This window comes from Alligator sinensis, unplaced genomic scaffold (assembly GCF_000455745.1).
Source record: "Alligator sinensis unplaced genomic scaffold, ASM45574v1 scaffold407_1, whole genome shotgun sequence".
In the NCBI taxonomy this organism is placed as follows: Eukaryota; Metazoa; Chordata; order Crocodylia; family Alligatoridae; genus Alligator; species Alligator sinensis.
The window spans coordinates 232,052-237,594 of NW_005842464.1; the positions used below are offsets into that span (position 1 = coordinate 232,052).

Below are 5,543 nucleotides of genomic sequence, written 5' to 3' on the forward strand. Positions count from 1 at the left end.
CGGTGGCAGCCCCCGCTGCGGCACGCCCTGTCCGCACGGCTAGCACCCTCCTCTGCGCGCACACCTAGCACACCCACGGCACGTGGAAACCACCCAGGCAAGGTGTTACTTGGTGGTGGCGTGCACACGCCTGGACGGACGCTACCAGCACAGATCTGTGCGACTTTTCGCGGAAGGAGGGTGAGCAGTTCATCAATGGGGGCGGGCAACCCCACACTCGTGCCAGAGCCGGCGTGCCTGCCTCGGGGCGGACGCTGGGGAAGGGGCCGGGGCCGCACTGCCACTGCCACGACCAGGCGCAGGCCCCTCGGGTCCCCTGCTGTCCATCCCAGCACCCCGACACCTTACAAGTCCGGGTCGTGCGGGGGTTTCTGGCACTGCCCAAAAACGCTGTGGGCCCTGGCATAGATCGTAGAGAACTAGGGCTGGAAGGAACTAAACAGGTTTCTTGAAAAAGCATTAGTTGGTTCAGATTTGGTCCAAATATTAGGTTTGCCCACCCCCTGCCAAAAAACCCCACTTTTTTATTAACTCATTTCAGTTGAATACCTCCAGCAATGGTGGTTGTTTCTAAATCTCCCCATGGAAGCAGGAGACACTACCGTGGTGTGTGCACGTGGACACAGGAACGTGGGACTGGGCGACAGCTCCTGGGTCGCTGAGCCTAGCAGTCTCCTGCTGCTGCAGGGAACCACGCCGCGTAGTCGCATCCACACACTGATGCTCCATCGTAAAACGAGTCCGGTTTCTTGCCCCCACTTCTCCTATTGGGAGGCTCTTCCAAAACCTCACTCCTCTGATAGTTATGAGCCTTCTAATTTCAAGCCTACATGATTCACAGCTACGTTAATCTCCACTCGTTCTTGTGCCAGCGTTGTCTTTTATTTTAGACTGTTTTCTTTCCCAGCCATGATGTTTACCTCCTTCCTGTATTTACAAATTACAATCACATCACGCTGCATCTGTCTTTGTTTCGCTAGATTAAACAAACCCAACTGTTAGGCTCTCGATTCCCCAGAGCTTCCCAGTAACCCTCGTCTATACCTGTTCCTGTCTGAATTCCTCTTTCAACTAACTGGAATTGTATGCAGTCTTTCAGAGGTCTCGCCAGTGCCCTGTGACACTGCAGTATCGCACCAGAAGGCAAAAACATTGTAGAAAACAAACCAGGCCATCTACCTGGGCAGCACCGTGTTACCAGGAGAGAGCTCGGCGGCATCAGAGACGGGAATAATATCCGCATTTATTCAGCTCAACAACACCTGCAAAGCAAAGATACGCAGCACTGGAACCACGGTGGAGAGTAGTCTTTACAACTCCAATATAATCTATGCTACAGCAGGGCTGCAAGAGCTGGAGATTTACCACAACATTATACAGGAAACAGAACGTCCTCAAAAACAAGAACCTGTGAAAGATTGTGGGCACTGCACGGGCAGTCTTCCTCACCACTCAAGAGGTCCAAGAAATCCCCAGCCAGCAGCTCACCTCCACCAGAATCAGAGGGAAGCATTAGACATCTGAGGCATGTTGTTTCCAGATACCAGCACAAAGATTCCCACGTGAAATAACTGGTGGGAGTAAGGAGGGCTTCCCTGGGAAACTTTCAGAACAGCCCTTACCAAGGAAGGCAGAGCAGTAAATCTCAGCACCATAAGGCAAATGGAAGCAGCAGCAAATGAGAGAAAAATTAAAGAAATGAATGTATGTCCTGTGCGCCAGTGTCAATGGGGGAAGGCTGCCATGGAAATACCTCACCATCCCAGGATCACCGCCACGTCACAACTGAAGTTCTAGTCCAACAGTTCATTGTTGAAGCTTCTTGTAGCAGTGTACAAGCATCACAGGTTCTTCCTCTCTGACCTTGCCCAATTTCCCAGTGCAATTACGTACCTAGAATACAAAACCCAACATTTTAAACAATGGTTTTTTTGGTCGCAAACTCGTGAAGTTGCTTCAACGATTTTATATCTTCCCCTTTGTGCATATGATGCAGCTAGTTATACGATCAAACTCTCCACGGAACACCTGCGTGATTCCATTTGCAGGACGAATGCCATTCAGTGAACAAGACAGGACTTCTTTTCCTTCGTAGGCACTGAGGGGACTGCCTCCCAAATCTGGGAGAGGATAGAGGATTGCCTCCCATCTAAACCCTGCACGAATTTCCTGTGCCTCAGTGAAAACCCCCAATGTGGGGTACCTAAGATTTGATGGTCAGAGCACTTATTAGCGTTTTTGTGCATTCAGAGCAAGGTACAGACACCAATCCTTGCAACCACACCTCTGGGAAACTAGGGATACTGTAATCCCCACTTGACAGATGAGGAAGGTGGAAAGGAAGATGCAGGGATTTGCCCCAGGCTACACAGTGAGTCAGTGGTGCAGCAGGATTCTAACTTGGGACCTTTGATTCTCAAAGCCGTGCTCCTTCTACAGCTCCCAAGGGTGTCAGCTGCATCCTGAGTAACCCTTTCAAAAGCCAGGCATCGGGTGTCTCAAGTCTGGTGCTCAGGTAACTAGGGCCATTAGTACTGTCATTGTCCAAATGCCACCTCAGTTTGCTATGCTGCCAACTCTGGGTTTTGAAACAGCTCTTATTTTAACCAGAGCAAACACAACCATAGCCCAAGTTTTGCCCTTGGTCATGTAGCTCTTCTCCTGTCAGGATCAGCCGTGCACTTTCCTAACCTGCTCCTGTCCCAAAAGGCATCCTGGGTGGGCTTCCAGCGAGTCCAAACTCCTGTTCCCCGTCTGTCCAGAGGGAGATGTCTTTGTTCAATAAAATATCCAATCGCACGATTTGCTTACCAACTCATCCTTCGAACTGTATGTTATGAGATGAGAGGAGCGCTGACTTTATATCATTTCACTACCTTTCCCAATGTCTGGCAATCTATTGGGAAAACTGAAACCTTTCCCAGAGGAGGGAATGTTTTATTATTCATTTGGATAGTGCCTAATATAATGGGGCCCTGATCTTTGATAAGGGTCTTTTGGCCCTGCTGGAATAGAAATGAATACACGTAATTAGTTGGAAAAGACTGTTGAAAATGGAAATGACTCCTCCCTTCCCTGTTTTTGAAACAATTTGCAAAGATCTGGCAAGTAGGCAGGGTCTCTGTTGCTGTTCTGTCCTAACGCAGCATCCTGCTCAATTGCATCCCTTTCTTTTTCCAACTGGGAAACAATCCCTAATTAAGGAACTATCCTGGGGCAGCTCCTGTGCCAGTTACATGGCAGCAGAGAAGACTGGGCGAGTACTGGAAGTGCAGCAGACTCCCCAGTTACCGTGCGCGCCCTGGCACTGTCAGCCATGCGCTAGGCACAGCGAGCTGGGTCTCTATCAGTGGTCTGAGCTGTGGCTGCTGCTACATGCTCATTAACATCCAGAAGCAACCAGAGCTCTCACCAGAACCCCTGGAGAATTCAGTAGGCCATTTTCATTCCACTTCATCCAGCTTTTTGTCAATTTAAATACACTTCTGCTGCGGCCTCTTGGGATTTTACTATCCAGTATCTGTTTCAGGGACACTCTTTCACTCTTTCAAAGTGAGCCTCTGGAAAACAGCTACATTTTAGGAAGAAAAGGCATTTTGATTGTAAAGGCCAAGCTGGAAATGAGATCCAAGCCAAATTAACTCCTCCAGCCCCACTGCTGAATTTTCCTCAAGTAGCATAATGTACGTAAAATACACTGTCAATCCAGTTAATCTGTGCCTTAAAGAATTTGCCCCCATGTCTGTAAGGTACTTAGTGTGCCATCCAAGACTGTTTGGAAGGACAATTTGTGCAAAAGACACTCCCCCCCCCACCCCCCCATACAAAAATCACAGCCACATACGCCCACTCAAAATGTAATTCCTGAGGTCACTCCCAATCAAGCTTCTGCTCTAGATGCCCTAGCTTGCTGGGCTTGACTTGTGAACTGCACAGGTCCTTTGGGCACATAGTAATACGTTTCTGAGACAGCGATGCTCATCTGGCACTAGAGAGGAATACACGTAGGTGCAGAAGAGGTGCTGAGCTGGGTACAGGCTACTAACAATACTTTTGGGTGTCAAGGTCGTTCACTCCCTTTCAAGTCCATTTTTTTCTACTCTGCCTTCAGCTGCTCTTACTGCTATTCTTTAATACAATCTATGAGAAACTCGGGGCTATTTTTTCCAACAACCCTGTGCCCAGCAACTCCATGGAATGCAAGGAGAGATCTTTTCCAAGCCAACACTTAGTTCCTGCCACTACTTCAACGATCAATGGTAAAGCAGTGGGGAAGGATGATAAGGAATATCAGCCAGTTACCCCAAAGGACCACTCTCATCAACATCGTTGTTAGATTTCTATGAAAACTACCACAGGTAATTATATATTCAGAGTTCTTAGAAAAAACACTGTTTTTAATTGTATAGTGTTTATCACCATGGTTACACACTTGGTATCTGTATGCACAGATCTATCATCAGAAGTTACTTGTTACACATGCTGCAACTAATTCATTTCAGCATTTCTATCGAACAGATTCAGCATTGGTGGTGAGTCTGCATTAATACAGGGGACTCTGGCATTGTTTGCTCTGAAAACTTGGGTACTCCCATCTCCAGTTAGCAAAAACACTGCTACGAGGATCATCAGATTTGCCCGCTGCTCTAACCACGTCCAACTCTTCTTCTGACCCTTGGATGCTCTTCATTTTCCACATCACTGCTTGGGTACGTGTCATTTTCAATGTCTACAACTACAATGTCCCCTTAAAAGCTGTCCGGTTTTTGTGAGCAGTGGCTGACTTGCCACTCGCTTTGTTTTCTCTCTGTCGGAGGAGCTGTTTCAGCATTAATTGCTGCAGCTTCTAGAGCCCACAGACCAACTCTGCGTGCTGGCACCACACTGGATCTGGCCCATGGAGCAATCTTGCCTGCCGGATCAGCACCGCTCACCTGGCCCACAGGACCAAAGGGTTGAGCACCATTGCTCTGGATCACTGATACAGTATTGCTCAGGGGCAAGAACAGATCTTTGCCGGACATTGCAAGAAATCCCCCATGCAAAGATGATTCCTGATCTACAGTTACTTTGAGATCTAGCAGTTAGCCTGTCTTAATCTAATTAACATATGATGCATTAATTTTGTGCGCTTTAAATTTTTAGCACTAATAAAAGTTTGAACCCCACTGAAAATCTCAAGTGCAGAAAGCATGCACAACCTACTGTGAACAGTCACATGTTGGTGTCTCAAGTGGGTGAAGCTTGGACAAATTTTATTATCTGTTTTGTTTTAGTTTGGCCCCTGGCTTCCTGTGCTCTTAACACAGTATAAAACCCTCTCAAGCCACTCCAGCTCTTTTTTGCACATCTTAAAATACAAAAAAGGTTTCTGTAGGAAGGACTGGGATAAATTGTTCTCTGTGTTCACAGGGATCAGGACAAGCAGCAAGGGGCTTAAACTGAAATGACAGAAATCTAGGTTAGATAACACAGATTCATAGATGCTAGGGTCGGAAGGGACCTCAATAGATCATCGAGTCCGACCCCCTGCATAGGCAGGA

At 47.6% G+C, this 5,543-nt stretch overlaps 1 long non-coding RNA gene across 1 annotated transcript in view; it reads right to left on the reverse strand.

The window, feature by feature from the left end:
• Positions 1–1,757: 1,757 nt before the first annotated feature.
• Positions 1,758–5,543, reverse strand: part of LOC112551448 — a 30,554-nt gene continuing 26,768 nt past the window's right edge. Inside the window, exon 5 of the long non-coding RNA XR_003095759.1 lies at positions 1,758–1,893. This is a non-coding gene — a long non-coding RNA (uncharacterized LOC112551448). The remainder of the gene's footprint in view (positions 1,894–5,543) is intronic.